Source organism: Passer domesticus, chromosome 28 (genome assembly GCF_036417665.1).
Source record: "Passer domesticus isolate bPasDom1 chromosome 28, bPasDom1.hap1, whole genome shotgun sequence".
Classification (NCBI taxonomy): domain Eukaryota; kingdom Metazoa; phylum Chordata; class Aves; order Passeriformes; family Passeridae; genus Passer; species Passer domesticus.
The window spans coordinates 1848562-1866604 of NC_087501.1; the positions used below are offsets into that span (position 1 = coordinate 1848562).

Sequence of the window (18043 nt, forward strand, 5' to 3'; positions counted from 1 at the left end):
GTTTTACACAGCACAGTCTGCCACAGAACTGGAGCAGCCTTTCCAAGGAAGCCCCACTGACTTCTAGAAACAGCCCCAGAGATGCAGCAGAAAGATGGGACAGAAAGAAGAAACAAAAAAAAACCATTCCTGCTCCATTCCCTCCCACAAAAAAAAAAAAAAAAAAAAAAGCATCATCAAGACTTCAACTAAAGGTCTTCAAAAGTACAGCCAGGCTGCAAAATGGACACTCAGACTCAGAAAAGTGGGACATGGCCCTGGGATGCAGCACGTCACAGCTGCTGGAGCCCCCTCGCAGCTCTGGAGGGGCCTCCGTGCACAGAGCTCGATTCAGACCCAAAAATAACCCTGACTCTGCCTGGAGCTGCCTCAAGTTGAGGATCTCAAATTACAAGTCATTTTTAAGAGCTTCTGAACCCACAGCAGTAGCCTTCTTGTTCTCCCCAGCCACATTTGTCTCGTTTTTGGAGAACAAATCTGCACATCCCGCTGTGAATCTTCAGCCCAAAGGGTGCCAGTGGAAAAGAGTAACAGCACTGCACTGATTTTTCTTCCCCTTCTTATAACCCACAACAGAGGCAGGAAGAAATAAGGGACCATACCCAACACAATTTTCCCAACCCCTACGTTGGTAACAGCCTATATTTTTCAGAATCATTGGAGAGATCAGGCTTGGAAGAATTTTTTAAAAATTTCTATACAGTATTTCCATGGATCTCAGAAAATATACTAGAAGGGAAAAAAAAAAAAAGCCAGAGCTGTTTTTTCAAAGTTTATTACAGTCCCAATTTTGGTTTTGGTAATAACAACACTTTTGGGTTTCCCTCCCCGCCAAAACGAGCAGGAGAAGCCCCTGGGGTGGAGCAGGGGCTCAGTTCCCTTTCCCCAGCTCTGGCCAGCAGGATATGGGATCTCTGTTTGCAGTGCTGTGCTCAGCAGAAAGAAACACGAGCTGAGCAGCAAAAATACATGAATTAAACTTCTTTTTTTTTAAAAAAAAAAAAGCAGCTTCACTAACCTCAAGAAGCTCCTCCTGCTCCCAAACCTTTGCTTCAGCTGAGTGGGACTGGAGCCTCTTCAGACCCCCTGCCATTCACAGGTCCCTTCCCTCTACCAGGATCCTGGGCTAATTAACAGAGTCACCTCCATTAGAGCACCCTGGTTAGAACATGCACATCCTGCACAGGCCAGCTGGCACAGAAAACTCCACTCTGTGCAAGGCTGAACACAGATCCAGCATCCCAGGGGGAAGAGACCTCCCCAACCCCAAAATGTTCATTACTGACTGCTCAGGAACTGTGCAGAGATAAAGGAAATGGCCACAAAGTGTGGCACTGCACAAAACCTGCAGAGTTTTAAGGCTGGGGGCAAACACACCTGAAGCACTGAAGGACCTGAAACCCTTTCATTGGCAGTTGTGGCCATCAAATGCACAGCACAAAGGAGCTGAGAAGGAGCTGTGCTCCTCAGGAGCACTCACAGCTCAGGTGTGACAGCACAGGGCAGCAGGACCCAGCAGATGGCCCAGAGTGTCCCTTGGCAGCAGCAGCCAGCCCAGGGAGGGGCTGAGCTACCCAGAACTGGGCTGCAGCCAGCACTGCTCATCCAGGACCTTCTGATGGATTTCAGAGCCCCTTCACCCAGCACTGCTCACCCAGGACCTTCTGATTCAAATTCTGAAGGATTTCAGAGCCCCCTTCATCCAACTCTGCTCATCCAGGAACTTCTGATTCTTCTGGTTCAAATTCTGATGGATTTCAGAGCCCCCTTCACCCAGCACTGCTCATCCAGGACCTTCTGATTCAAATTCTGATGGATTTCAGAGCTCCCTTCACCAAACACTGCTTATCCAGGACCTTCTGATGGATTCCAGAGCTGCCTTCACCCAGCACTTCCAGCAGAGCAGGGGCTGCTCCCAGAGGCTGGTGGGTGTCCTGTGGGCTGCAGCCCTGCCAGGTCACTGCCCACTCCACAGCCAGGCTTTGCCCAGATGTGTCACCCATCTGAACTCTGTTTTTCACTGTTTTTTTCTTTCTGTTTTTGTCAGCATCATGCTGAAAATCACACATTTACCTTATCTTTTAACTGCTGACAGCTGCCTAACCCTTCCTCCTTGCCCACTGCACATCTACACCACCACCAGCACCTCCTCCTCAGCCTCCGGAGCTCCAGACCACAACCAATTTCTCCCTCATTATTCCAGTCCAACCCCCAACTTGGCTAAATCCGGGTGAAGTTGAAAGGAAACAGATCAAAGACAAATTTCCAAGCAATTATGGTGAAGCCCTGCCAGATGCACATTACAGGACCATTTACTCCTCTTCCCAGAGAACAGCAAGACAACAGCAGGCACTGCCAGCTCCAACATAAAGATGATCATCCTGGGACCTGAGCAGCTCCCAGCAGCCAGGGTCAGCTCAGGAGCCTGTGCCACACGTGCCCAGGGAGGGTGGGTCACACACAGGCACAGCTTAGAGGCAAAGGATTCCAGGCACCAGGAAAATCCTCATATCTCTGTGGTAAATCCTCTTTTCCAGTGCACGTGTGGAAAGCAAAGGCACGAGACCAGTGCAGGCTTCAGCTGCAACAGAAGAAATAAATCCAGAGACTTGCAAGTGCCAGAAGGGACAAGAGCAAGAGCTGAGAGTCACCTCAGAGGAGTTTTCTCCTGCACATGTGCCTCTGATTTAAGGTTCTGAAGGAAATTCAACTCTCTTCCCACACCAGCCAGCAAAAACTAAAATACCCTTCCCATTCTAAAACGTGAGAAGTTATTTCTGTGTTCACCCATAAGACATATTGATGTTGTTGAGCAGGCAGCACTGGGATCACCATCAGCTCAGAGCCAGGGGGTCTCTCTGGGGAAACTTCTTTTTGTGTCTCTTTGGCACTTCAGGCTGCATGGAAACATGGTTATCCTGCTACACACTGCTGCCTGACTGTTGTTCTTGCTAAAAGGTTTTAGGATAAGCTGAAAAAATACTGGGAAGTTCCAATTATCTCCAGTCACTACAGATGCCAAAGCAATTTTCCATGCAGGTTTGTGTCAGGGCACGGGCCAGCTGCCTGCTCTGGTAGTTATGTTTTCAGCCCTTCTGTAATTTCAGCAGGATGCACAACTCCTCACAGCCAGGAAAGCACTTCTAAACCAGGTAAGAGAGCTGCACGTGATCCCTCCCAGCTCCTGTAAGGTAAGGAGATAGCTGTGCTGACTTCAAGGCATTCATGCTGGACTGCAGGCTGCAATGCTCCTGCAGCCAGCAGTGCCAACCAAGCATGGAATTTGCACCAGCTGCCCCCCCAGTGCTCTGCATGCAGCCAGCCCACTGTGCCTCAGCACTGCAGCTGAGGGGAAGCCAAGTGCTGCTCAGATGTCCCCAAAACTGCCCCAGGAACATTCAGCCTCCAGGGACAGCCAGCGAGGCATTTTAAGCTGCAGCTGTACCAGCAGGCACTTAATTTTAAGTGCTCTGCTGAACCAGGCACAAAGCCACTCCATTTGCACAATTCCAATACTCACTGATCCTTATCCATCAAGAATTATGTCATATTTTGCCTTATCTCACCAGCCAGAAGAACTTCCTTAGCACTTACCTCCCTAAGTACAAGGGCAGGCTCACTCAGGTTTTGTTTTTTCCCCACAGTCAGGATGCTGTGATCCAGCTACAGGAAAACCACAGTGACTCCCTTGCACGGGGTGTTTCCAGCTCACCATTCCCAAAGCTTTACTGAAGCACAGAAATGTGGTTTTCCCCCAGTCAGAGCCACAAGCAGCTGTCACAGCCACTGCACATCACCCATCACTGGACATCATCACCTGCCAACACCAGAACCATTTTCTCTCTGCTGCTGTCCTGAGGAAACCATCCTGCACCTCTGGCTCCTAACTGGAGCAACATACAGTCATTCAAAAATAAAAATAAAAAGTTTTTCCCCAAGTTGTGTACACACAGTAGTTACTCCTTTCAACCCAAACTATTCTGTGATGTGATTCTTGATCCTAAAGCACCAATGGTTTTGGGCATCTCTTCTAGAGACCCAGGTGCCCTGGGAACCTGAGCTGCAGAGACCCCAAAAACACTGCTGGAAGTGCCACTGGGAGCCCACCAGGAGTCTCAAGGAGACCCCCCAGCAGCTCCTCCAAAAAGCAGCACGCTGTCCCACAAAGCCAGCAGGGATGGGGAGGAGAGCCAAGGGAAGCAGTCCCACACTCCTGCCTTGTGCCACGCTCTGCTGTGACCCTCCACACGAGTAAATATTTGCTGGTGTATTTTAATATGGGCTTTTTATCTCAATAATAGCTCCCCATGATTTGCATTAGGATTACAGAGCTATTTTTGTGCCTATTAATCTGCACCAATATATTCTTTCTGCTGCCTTTATTCCACTCTTCCATTGCCCAGCAGGAGGGTATTGCTGCACGTACCTGCTGAAAACACACCAATTCAAATCCCATTTTCCCTGGTTTTATGCCACTTTGGAGCTCTTTGTTTCCAGGACAGGATATTTCACTCCAAATTAAGCTTTCTGTTCCAGCATTATTCCTTGTTATTACTAAATGTGCCCACAAACCAGAGGCAGCACTGTCAAGTGTTCTGCTGTGATACGTAACGAGGGGTTGGAATGAACAGGATCACTGCACATTGCTTTTTCTGCTTTGTGAAGCATCTGCAACACCTTTCAAGTCACAGTGTGTCAGCATTAACATCTTTACAGAAAAATACAACTTCTGAAAGTCGTTTGAGGCATAATTCAGAAGGCACAGTAATGAGGCAGACTTTGCATTAGGGCTGTAATATCCAAGATCATGAAAATACCAAAGGAAGTGAAGACAACTGGTACAATCCATGATTTACTGAGTTTAACCTGGAACATTATCTCTTCTCACCCTTCCTTTGGATGGAGACAGTCAGAAACACAAGCAATTTGTAAGTAATTTCTCTGCTCTTCAAGCCATGGTGTTAAAAAGGATGTTAGTGTGGAGGGAAAACCTGTGATTAACAAAAAACTTAGAGAACATCTGGATCAGTTTGCCAACACCACTGAGAGCAGCAGGGTGAGCTACAGGCCCTGCTCACCCAGCTCCCCTCCCCGAGACCTCCTCTCACACAGGAGCTCTGCAGCCTGGCTCCAGAAAGCAAAACCTGCACCTTCAGGTGTCCCAGCCCAGGGCTGACCCCTCAAACCACAGCATCTCCTGGTCAGAGACAGCAGCAAGTCACCCCAAGGATGGGACTGAAGGTTCACCCTCTCCTGACACCTTGTTCCACAGGAAGAAATGCTTTTAGAGGTTTCCCAGCACTGCCAGGTACCACAAAGGATTTTTGGTGACTGACACTGCCCACAGTCCCTCCCAGCACCTCTCCTAAGCTGTTCTTTCTCCACTCTGCTCACACTCCCCACGTGCTCTGCAGCAATTGTTGTCACCCTGTCACCACCAGGACGTCTCACCAAAATCTCCTCTGGATTTCAACCCCAAGTTCTTCCCCAAGTGTAGCTGTAACCCATCTTTCCTCCACAGCCTCCTGGAAGGATGCTCTCCAGAGTCTTTTCCAGATGATCCAGCAGCAGAAGGGCTCAGAGCAGTGGTGGTTGTACTGATGTTCTCCTTTGTGTTTGCATTTTGTTGTTTTAGTACTACATGTTGGAGAGACACGACACTTGGGGTTTGGGATTTAATTAGTGCCTGTGACTCACTCCCCCACCCAGTTCCATAATCCTCTGCTTACAGTAGGGTATTTACATGTCATTTTATAGCCATATAAGTGAAGATTATTCACCCTCAAGCTGCAGGCACAGAAAACACACAGTCTGTCCCAAGGCACAGGCTTGCATCACCTCTCAGGAGTACATGGACAAAACCAGTGTTTGTTCCCCATAATCCAGAAAAAAACAGGATTTTCTGCACCTGAAGTAACTGTGTCAACAGTCAGCATGCTGAAGCACAAAGCACTGACAGGTGTGTCAGCCACAGGCTCACACACAGACCCACAGGAGTACCTGCACAACCGTCTGAAGGTGGCACTGGGGACAGAGGTGACACTCAGGACACACCACACACACCAACAGCAGCAGGCTCTGCTCCAGGAGGGCCTGAATGTGGATCTCCTGGTCTTACTACACCCAAATGTCTGTAAACAGTGCATGTGTTTGTGTACATGTGTGTTATAAACCAGAGCCCAGCTCTGAACGAGAACAAAACAAACCCTCACGTCCTGCCAAAAGCCTCCCCAGCTGAGAAGAGCAGATAATAACACTAAATTAAACAGGGCCTCTCTCAGCCCAGATTTTCTACCTCAAAGGAAATAACAAGCTTTACTTAGTTGGTTTTTGTTGCATTAAGTCCCTTGACTTATCTAAGCATAACAGTGCCTGGCCCAGCATCTCCCAGAGCAGTATTTCAAGGAGCTCTCAGTGCCTGACCTCACCAAACTCACCTGAACAGGGAGTTAAACACACTAAAACCAAGCAAAAACCTGGGTGCTTCACTGAGCTTCCAGCTGTGGCTTTGTTTGTTCCTTTGGGCTGATTCCACTGCCCCTAAATAGCATTTTAAAAGGTTTCACCCTGGAGTGGAGCTAGAACTGCTCTGGGAAACTTATCAAATCAGATCTTGAAACATCAACCGCCAATTAAATAGTCTGAACATTTAAGTTTTATCTTGAGGGCAGAAAAGAAAGGGCACACCACTAACTCCAGCTGAAAGAGCTTCATCTCTGTAAGGAGCAATGGTCACAGTAACTCAAATTTCAGCCCTGTTCTGACCATTTTAAGTGGCTGTAGGAGGCAATCAGAGCTCCAGAACTGCAGGGAAAGTAGATAGCACCTAGATAAAGCATAGAGGACATCTAGTATTTCATGACAGGAAACCTGAAACGTGCACAGTATCAGGAGAATCAGCTGAATCCTGCATCCCCCCAGATGGAAAATTAGCTAAAAAAGGTATTTTTGCAACAAGATCAGGAATTTAATAGTGAACATATTTTAAAGAAGATTGTAACAGTCATAACTGCAAAAAGTCAGGAGAGCTCAGAGCTAAAGTGACAGGAAATGCAGCTATTTTGTATTTCTAGTGATACTTTAGTTGAAGAAAAAACACAGGGAACACAGATACAGGTTGTGTGTCAAGCCAGCCAAGGACAGAATCCTCCTGGCATAGGACAAACTCTTGAAGAATATTCAAGCTTTGCTGGGCAAATCACCAGCTGCCCCTCCCTCCCTGCAGAGCAATGTGCTCCTCAGCTTGTTTTCTCCTAGCAAATGCTGGGGCTTCCCAGGCTTCATCCTGCTGCCAGAGGAAAGCTGTGCTGGGAAATTGGTGGATTCTGTGCTCACCCAGACCATATCCACAACAGCAGCAGCTCTGAGCAGGGCAGGTAACAACTCTCTGCTTCATACTCCATAGCACAGAAATACATGTCAGCCCTACAGCTCCCAAAGTTAGGCACTGTCCTTCCAATAATCACCATTCCAAGCAGCCAGAAATTCTCCACACAGCTCACATTGGAGCTGGGAAGAATTTGACCTGCACAAAGTCCATCTGCACAGAAGTAACAGTTTCCACAAGGAAGCAGCAAGGAGAGGAGCTCAGACTGAGCTCACATTGGAGCTGGGAAGAATTTGACCTGCACAAAGTCCATCTGCACAGAAGTAACAGTTTCCACAAGGAAGCAGCAAGGAGAGGAGCTCAGGCTGGCCAGCAGAAATCCCTCGGGCTGAGCGAGCTCTCCAGGCACGGAAAGCCCAGCACCTGCCCACACAAAATGCAGCTGGGACTCAGTGAGAGGAGGGAAGAAAAAGAGAAAAAAATTAAACAACCAGCTTTAAATATACCTCCAAAGTCCACGAGACAGCAGCCATCATCAGGGCAAAGGTCTGCTCCCAAGAGAGCAGAACAGCCCAGGCAGAGCCCTGCTGATCACAAACCCTTCTGACTCCAGCTCCAGAAAGCAGCAGCTCTTCCATTTCCAGCACTGCTTAAGCTTTGTGCTTTAAATACCACCAGGAAAACTTTAACAGAACATCCAGCACATCTGAGCAAAGCACTTCTCCCCAGGTAAAACAAAGGCTTAAGCTTCCACAGAGCTCATGGGTCACTCTCAGCCAGGGGAAAGCAGGGCCATAGTCAGCCCTACACAGATTTACCATAGCTGAGAATCCTAATGTGATTATCCAATATTACCAACATAATTATAGGGCCCTTGCTTAATGTCACTGCTGCAATATCTAGGCCATGACAGGACAGATTTAGATCTACAAGCTCCACCCTCTCCTTTTAAATAGGCAGGACGTCACCATGGTTAATGTTGGTGTGGCAGCCCCAGCCAGGAGTGCCTGAACTGTGCAAAATAATACAGCCAGGAACCTCACACAACAGCAGCACAGCCTTTGCCTCTCCTGATTTTAGGAGAGCAAGACTGGTTGTCTGGGGATTGTGGCAGTTTTGGGAGGGAACATTCAGTCTATCAGCTGTGATGCTCACAATGGCAAACAGACACAAATAATTATACAGTTACAGGCATTTTCATTGCATGGACAACGTGGGAAAAGCATAACTGCCTCTTGTCACTTCTCAGGGGGTTATTTTGATAGATTAAGGCTGATTTCAAACCATCCAGCTTCATTTCTTTGCATGTTTCAGGACCCCAACTCATTACAGACCTCTAGGAGACACCTCACTCCCCACACAACTCCCAGCCAGGTCCATGGAGAAGGACAAAACAGGAAGCTGTAAATCACAACACAGCAGAGAAAGAAGGGGAAGGAAATGAATCTCTGCCATGCAACAGCATTTTAAAAGCCTAAAATAATCACTGGGCAAGATCCAGGCTGTGCATTAAACCCACACTCTTGTCAGAAGCTCCAGTCCAAGGGCAGCAGGAGCTTGGCACTCCGAGAGCAGCGCAGACACCCCAGCTCAGGGGCTGTAAAGTCTCCCAGTCTTTGCAGTATTTGTGACAGCAATTTCATAACAAACAGCAGCTCGCTGGAGGCGCTGGCACCGTGCTGGCTGTCACAGCAGGAAGCACGTTTAGGTGTTCACGTGGGCAGATTTGCTGGGCATGTGCTCTGTGCACAGCCCTGTGCATCCACTCCATTACTCCCTGACAGGCAGACTTGCAAAACCCAAGCTGATAGAGCAGTGTTTTATTACTATGGCAAGACACGCTGCCTCCAAATAGATTACTTGGCAAGGCAGACTCAGTCCCTCTCTATTGTAACAATTTTAGTCCCTGAACTTTCACTGTAAGCCCGAAAAAAAAATAAAAATTAATGGGTCATGAATAACTCACGGCTTAAAAAATTTTTAAAAGAATCATTTGTTTAGTTATCAGTCAGCCCTTTAAAAAGCACATTTCAGCTGCTATTATTCCCAGCAGCTGCTAATAGCATCTGAGCCCTTGTTCATCTCCAAGTGAAATTAGCACTGGCATCAACATGCTGTGGAGCATGACGGGCTGAGTGAGCACGGCTGGAACTGCAAAGCCAGCAAGAAGCTGCAGCCACTGCAGGCAGCTGAAGAGCTCCCCTGGAAAGGCAAGGAAGCTGGAAATCAGGCAGGAGAGGAGAGAAAAAAGGAAAACTAGTCGAGCAGAGAGCAGGTTGTAGCTGGAGGTGAAGAGGAGGGAGAAAGCAGGATGAAGGCCAGGGCTGGGACTAACTGGGCTGGCTTGCAAGGGCCAGGCAGAGCAGGCCATGGAGAAGTGTCATGGTGACAGCACACTCCATTTGGGAAGCAATCATGCAAGGATCCTAGGAGAGCTCACAGCAACAGACAGGTCAGGCATTGAGGAATTCTGATTCCAGCATCTGGGAATTCTGATTGCTGGGGCAGCACCTGGACATGCTCCTGAGCACAGCAGCAGGGAAAGCACAAGCAGAATTCCACATGTTCTAGGAAGAGCCCAGACAAGTCTGGCATTGAGGAATTCTGGTTCCAGCATCTGGGAATTCTGATTGCTAGGGTAGCACCCGGACATGCTCCTGAGCATGGCAGCAGGGGAAGCACAAACACAACTCCACATGATCCAGGAAGAGCCCAGAGATGTCAGGCATTGAGGAATTCTGGTTCCAGCATTATTCCTAGGGCAGCACCTGGACATGCTCCTGAGCATGGCAGCAGGGGAAGCACAAACACAACTCCACATAATCCAGGAAGAGCCCAGACAAGTCTGGCATTGAGGAATTCTGGTTCCAGCATCTGGGAATTCTGATTGCTGGGGTAGCACCTGGACATGCTCCTGAGCACAGCAGCAGGGGAAGCACAAACACAAATCCACACGTTCCAGGAACAGCCCAGAGAAGTCAGGCATTGAGGAATTCTGGTTCCAGCATTTGGGAATTCTGATTGCTAGGGCAGCACCTGGACATGCTCCTGAGCATGGCAGCAGGGGAAGCACAAACACAAATCCACATGTTCCAGGAACAGCCCAGAGAAGTCAGGCATTGAGGAATTCTGGTTCCAGCATTATTCCTAGGGCAGCACCTGGACATGCTCCTGAGCATGGCAGCAGGGGAAGCACAAGCACAACTCCACGTGTTCCAGGAAGAGCCCGAGCTCACAGCCAACAGGACCCTGCCAGAGCTCCACAGCAGTGCATGGAGGCTTCTCTCCTCTCCCCAAACCCAGGAATGCAGAGCTCACCTTTCCAGGAATGCCAGATAACCACAGGTTGTGGCCACCTGTGTAACTACAGGTTACAGGTAGCCCTGGGCCACTGAAGTGCCACCCCCCTGAGTAACAGGAAACACAATTTAGGGACACATCCCATTCCTCTGCAGGGCATATGCTCATCCCCCCTGAAGACAGCAATGAACTTCTCAACTCCTGAGTACATGCCAACCATCCAGAGAGGTATCCACTATCCCACCAGGCAGGTCTTGGGGAATGTAAACCCCCAGGTACAGCCAGGAGCACAAAGCATCCATCATGCAGCATTTAATGGGGAAAAATATCAGCTCTACATGGAACAGGGCTTTGAGTTTTCCACACATGCACAGGTGAGGAGGGAGAGGAATGAACTGTTTGTCTGTTCATTTGTCAGATGTCTAGGAACAGGAAACAGCTGCAGGAGTCCAGAAGCTGCAGTCTTGTGGCTGTTACTCACCAAGCCTGTAACCACTGGGGATTGGATTCATCAGCTCAAATGAACCTAAGTAACTGCTTTATTTATTTATATCCCAATTTAAATAATAAAGATATCACTAAATGCATCAGCTGCAGAAAAACTTTCAAAGGTACAGTGTAAGGCCTTCTTATGTTAAGTTTAAAACAAAAGGTAGAAAACAACCACCTGTCCCCCTTCAAAACTAGCAAAATTTAAAATTTTTTAAAAGTCCAATACATTTAAACCTATCACATGTGCTGCTGAAAGCTGGGTGAGCAAGGCTGAGTTTGTGTGTTTCTGTGGTCTCTGAACAATACCAGATCTCCAGAAGATCCTGTGTGTCAGCTCTCACACCATCACAGCTGCTTGCTCCTCACCCTCTCTCTGAACAGGCCTCCTGAGGGAGCAGCACAGAGTTTGTTCTGGTACCAAGGGAAGGGCCAGGAATCTCCAAGGAGCAGGAGAGCCTTTGTTCTGTATTTGCATTATGTGACACAGGGCCCTGGTCCATGATAAAAGTTCCTGGGTACTATGGTGACATGAATATTAATGACCCTGTGATTAAAACACCAGGCAAGGAGTTATATTTGCATTTAATACAAGACTGTCCCTGCTCTCCTACACAGCCCTTATCAAATGGCTTCATCTTCATGGGCTTCAGCTTCTCATTTGTGAAATAATTTGATAAGCCTCCCTGCCACCATCTGCCTGTCTGCTCTGCAGAGAGGGGACAGGCACAGAACCACAGGTTGTGTCACACCTCACACTCAGAGCCTTTGTGCTCTGCAGAACAGCTCAGCAGCTCAAACTGCAACTGCAGCACAGAAACAGAAGGGCAAACTCATGTTCACATACCCAAGTACATCTGCTGACTCAGAAGCAACAGGTAAAGGCTGAAAGAAAGGCTCTGACATTCAGCACATGTGTTCTTCCCACGTGCCCAAGGATGACAGGACAGTGTGACCTGCCTGCACTGCCCTCTGTCCCACACTGTCCCTGCTCCAGCCCTTGCCACCCCACACATCAGGGCCCTGGCATGCATTCCTTCATTTCCCTACAAACACAACCAATAAAACATAAGAACCAGCAGGATCTCATCAGCTGGGTGAGAAGGTGAGTGTGGCTGAACCTGAGTCCCTGCACACACACAGGTGCTGCCACACATCTCCCAACTCCAGAGAGTGTTTTCTTTACCCATCTCAGGGTACTGCAATGCCACCAGCCATCTGCACACCCCTGCTACCCCACACTTCTTGCCAAAGGTCATGAGGAGAGTGATCAGAGCAGAGCCCTGGGCCAGCAGCAGCCACAAATAACCTTCTTGTGGCCACAGTGCAGCCAGGAGGGAGCACTGCCCATCGACCCAGCTCCCTCCTCCCAAGCAGCAGCTCAGTGCCAGGGAGGTTTTATGGCTGAAGCACTTCCCAAGTCAGAAGCCATTAATCCTTCAGAGGTCACAACAGGTAACTGAAGCATCACTGAATTAGCAGGTAGGTCATGCAGAGAAGGCACAGAAGGTCTCCATTTCTGTGCTCCTCACATCAGCACTGATTTCTTGTGTTCCTTTTAAGAATTTCAAACCACTTTGGAAGTCCACATTTTGCATCACTCTCATGAACACTTTAATAGCACCCCTATACAACCTGGGATAGCAATGAAATCACAAAATCATGTACAACACACCAAAGCAAGGGCTCCTCCTGCTTACTCTGTGCCTTGAAAGGACACTGATGTTCAGTGACAGCCACAGGAACCAGGCACATCATGTCCTCATGGAGCACTCTGCACATCTTTGAGACAAGCTTGAGTTTATTTCACTGCTGCCATTTGTGCAGCAAAAGCACACATCAGCCCTGCAAGCATCATTTTGCTTGCAGGAGGAGACACAAGCTAAGATGATATCTGAACAACAGCTGTGCAATTAGAGAGCCTCAGAAGATCTTGCATTTTGCTCTCACACCCTCGAGAACAGTCAGATTGCTTTGTAAATTCACACAGGCACATTTTGGGGCCCCCTACCACAGGCCCATGGGAAGAGAAACTGGTGTGTGACTAACAGAGAATGGAGATCAGCTCTACCTGCCCTCATCACAGCACCAGCCAGCTTCCAGCTCAGCTGTGAGGGGATGCACACGCAAATCCCTGCTCAGGGAACTCAGCTGCTGATGGCTTTTTTTATTTTTAATCTATGAGATCACCCGTCGCTGGTTCGTAATTTCTTTCTGCAAAATCATGAAGCAAACCAGATGCTATGAGCATCTTGTTCCAAAAATGCCTTTAATCCAATCCTGCAACACATGGCCCAGGGTCCTGGTGTCAGCAGGGGTTCTGCCACAGAGCAAGTGTGAGTTGACACCCAAATCACACGTGTGCCAAGAGGTTCACTGAAATCACAGCGAGGCAGCACTTGAGAGGAAACACAGACTGCAATTAAAGCACCCAATCTGGGAGGCCAGAGATCAATTCCTGACTTGGCCACACATGCTCTGCATTGCTTCACCTCCCTATCTGAGTTGCCAGCAGCCCTAAAAGGGGTGGAAGGACACATTGACAGGCTGTGCCAGGGCTCAGATACTCAGGGTAGTGAGAGCTCCTCGCATTAGAGGAGCTGCAGCAGCTCCCCTCTGTTTCACTCTGCTGCATCACACTGAGGGCAGCTAACAATAACCTTCATTTCATTTAGTGCCAATTCCTGGACCTCCTACAAAAGGAGAAAGTTTCCATAATGACAAAAAGCCACAAATGAGAATTACCTTGCAGTGCCTCACTTAAGCCCTTCCAAATCTTTTCCCTGTGCTTGTAAATCACTGTCAGTATTGTTCCTACTCTCAAGAAGTACAGCAGCCAGTATCTGATCCAAGGAGGTTTGTTTCCAGCAGGATACCACCACAAGGACATCCTGTGCTTCCCCCATCCAAGGAAGCCAGCACCCCTTCCTGGGAAACTTACTTAGTTACCTTTTGCTATCAGAAGATAACTCCTCCATAAACCAATTTTGCTTATGGCATGTTCTCCTCAGAGACTTCCTGTCTCCTTCCACACACAGAACACAAGTAAACACTTAGCACAAGACAAGGCAAATTGGTTGTGACTTTCCAGAGAAGCAGCAGCAGCCCTGCAGCTGGCACACTGCCTTCCCAACGGGCACAGCCTCAGCCTGCCCAGAACATTTACCCTGAAAAAAGTCACCTTCAAGGGAAGCAGCTCCCAGTCCCAAGACAAGTGTGCAGCACCTAGCCAGTGCTGACCCCTATTAGCCATGATTAATGCAGGTGGGTGAGCTTGGAAGGCAAGAAGTGCTAAATCCAGAGTGGATTCCAGCTTGTCTTCAGCACATTTGTAACTTCCCACCTGCTCTCCTCAAGCTGCTGACAAGCTCCTGCACAAAGGGGAGAAGGCTCATGCCACAATAAAAACATGATGCACATGCAACCTGTTCCTTTAAAACTACTACAACACTTGTGCAAGACCCCAGCTGGAGGGTTAAACCATGGATTACCCCCAGCCAGAATCCCCAAATAAGCTTTCTTACACTGACAACTTCATAGCAGGACTGCTTGAAACAGAAACTCCCCTGGTTTCACATGGAAGGTTCCTTCCTGGGATGATGATGGCTGGGCTAACACTGCCTTTAAACCAGCTTTTAGCTGCCACAGCTGCTCCATAAGGATCCTGCCCCCCTGGGTACAACCCAGACCCCTTCTGTGACAGGCAGCACAAAGCCCACGAGCCAGGCCAGGCCAGCCTCTGGCCCACACAACTTCTTACACACTTAAATCCACTAACACCTGCTTTTCCTCCCTGATTACATCTCAGGACACAGCACACACTGTCCCAGCAGAAGCTGTGCTGCTAAAAGCACCAAAACAGTTGGGATACCTCAGCATTTAGCAAATAACTCCCTTGGGATTCTTCACAAGTTGCCCTAGCTTCTACTCTCAGAAAAACAGACACAGAATCAAACATCCTACCTGGCAGAGCAGAGTGCAGAGTACATGTTCTGCTTCACAAGAAACAGGAAAAAAAAATCACATGTCCCATTCCAAGAGGAGAAACAGTTTAATTCCTAATCCAAATGTCCCTGGTCAGGTGATTAGCAGCTGGCCCTTGGCTGAAGCTGGAAAGCAATAACTCACAAAATACACTTCAAAGCAATGTCTTGAACCCAACCACGCTGGAATTGGGTTGAGGATCACATAAATCTGCAAAACGTTCCTCAGATGGGGTTTGCTTTAAAGTGAAATTATTTCAGAAGTATATTTTCAGTGACTTCAGGTAATGGTGCTGCAGGGGAAGGAGGTGCCAAGGGAGAGCAGGGCAGGGGTCAGCAGAAACCCTCTGCACTCAGGCCAGCACCCTGGGCAGCTCAGGACACCCCAATCCCTCAGGCTGGGCATTCCCAGCCTCTCCCAGCTGCTTCCCACATGCACTGCCCTGCAGCTCTGGATGGATCCCACAATGTCCCTCTTTTCAAAACAGAGGAAAAAGTACAGCTGGCAAACGTGAGATGATTCTGTGCCTTTGCACTGGTTGGTAATACCAAGCACTAAATGCTTTCAAATCAACACTAGATACAGCACAGAGGCACGTGCCTGAAAAAATCACTGAGATATCCACCAATTATTAAACCTGAATCCCTTATTTACACATTTGAAGAGGAAAAGACCTTCAAAAAATACTACTCATTTTAAAACTTTTCACAGACCTGCAGCCTGTGCTTTTTGCTAGAAGCAGAGCAAGACAAAACCCTGCTCAAACACGTGCCCCATCAATGTTTGCACACCTCGGGTCAGCTCAGCACTCTCTCACAACACTGTGAGCAGAGTCACACAAAACACAGAGGCCCTCAAAAATGGGACACTGGGGCAATCCCCAACCTGTTTTAGCTCACCCATGCCTTGTGGTACTTTGCCACACACACCTCTCCCAAACTCCTGAGCAAATTCCTCATTTATGGCAACATCCTTCTCAATGTTCTTGCTGCTTTGGTCCCCATCAGAGGGGCACCAATCTCCCCAGAGCTCCAGCACAGGGCTCTGGGGTGGGGGTTTGTTGTTTTGGTTTTTCCCCTACACAAAGGCAGAAACAAAGAGCAGTATCTGATTTGGTCCAACACTCTTTTGATTTATTTTCAGAAAGAAAACAGCCAGACAGCAGCCTGACTCAGCCCCACACTGATAGAGCTCCTGGGCATCAGTTTCAGCTCTGTGAAACACCACTCACCCCAAAACCAGTCACAACACCCTCATACTGGGGCACTGTGTGACTTTAAACCTGGCCCTGCAGACCCCCAGGGCCAGCAGCATCACAGATAATCCTTGTGCAAACTTTGAAGGGAATTGTTCAAGAGCTTATTTGTGCTATTATACGGATTAGAGCAGGAGAGCTACAAGGACTCAACTAGGAATCACCTATTGCAACACCCTGTTTGTAAAAACCCCACTGATTCACCATATCCTAACACCACAACCAACTCCTCAAATTCCTTCTGCATTATTCCCATCTACTTCCTTCCAAAAGGAAGGGATGCTCCTCCCTGCCCAGGCAGGCAAGTATCCAGACAAAACTATTTTTCAGGGGTGCAGGGGGGGTACACCTGACCACAGCAGGTATTTTGGGGGATCTACACAAGAGCCCAGAGGCACGTGGAGCCATTTGCCACCTGGCACAGGCAGTGCTGCAGCCAGGGCACACACACTCCTCATCAGCAGGGTTGCTCAGCAGAATTCAGGGTGACCAGGCAGGCAGAGGCAAATCCCAACACTTCAGTTCCAAAACTTCTGGTTCAACTCAAGTCTCCTCCTCGCCGTTCATCACTTCATTGGTTCTCTCTTTTAAGCCACTTTTACATCTCATTTTTTTTCATGTTTCACAGGCTGCACCTAAACACAGGCCTCCCCACTCCCTCCTAAAGCAAGGGGATGAGAGATCCTTCCTTCCCAGGCAGGATACTCCTCCTACCAAGTGCTTCCCAGGGGACTTTTCCTTTTAGCAGAAATAGCCAGGAGTTGCCTCTTCAGCACTGCTGAAACACCACTGCAGCTACAGAGAGGTTTTCCAGCCGAGGTTTCAGACATCAGGAGCGTGGGGAGCGGGCTGCCCACGAGCTCCCCAGGTCTCCAGCTGAGTCAGGGACATAAGGCTGTTTAGCAGCACCCCCAGCCAGGGGCATGCAGCACTCCTGACCCACCCTGCTCCCCAGCTGGCCCAACTTTCCTGCAGAGGAAAAGGCATTTTCACTGCTGCCAACCTGCAAAGCAACCCACTGCCCTGCTCATGTCCCCTGGCAGGGTCCACTCTGCACACAGAGGATTTCACACTGCCCACAGCAGAGCCTCACTTTTCACCTTTCACCACAACTCCCTCTGCCTCACAGGAACTGTTTCACAGGTGGAAGGAAGGAACCCAGAGCTGCAGGCCATGCTCCATCCCACAGACAGAAACAGGAGATGCAGGGAAAAGCCCCCACAAGCAGCAGCTCCCTCAGGCCAGAGAGGCAGGGAAGGGAGGCTCTTCTCTCCCAGGCAATCTGTGCTCCCACCTCCACCTCTGCTGCAGCAGGAGAGCCCGGTGACACATGGCTTTGCTTCCCGGGGCAGAACCTGCCAGCACATTACTCATCAGCAAAAAAAGCCTCTGCCTTCCCATGTTACCAGGATGAGGCCATCCTGCATTAAAGAGAGACTGACAGCTTCTCAAGTTTAGCTCATGTAGGTCCTAAGCTTCCAGAGCCAAAAGGGCCTTGGAAATATCAGTGCAGGCAAACCTACACTGCAAATATCAAGGAAAAAAAGAAAATCACTATAGTTGCTAGGTAAGAGCCTGGTTTCAGTGCTCCTCTCAGCACAGCACATCAGCAACCAAGTCTAAAAAACAGCCACAGACCTATTTTCTTGCACACCGTGGTGAATTCTTACAAATCTGAACACAGGCAG

General features: G+C 48.8%; 1 protein-coding gene across 4 annotated transcripts in view; it reads right to left on the bottom strand.

Moving 5' to 3' along the window:
* The window catches only part of AAK1 (AP2 associated kinase 1), a 62409-nt gene that overhangs the window by 42623 nt on the left and 1743 nt on the right, over positions 1-18043 (bottom strand). The gene's annotated exons all lie outside the window — the stretch shown is intronic.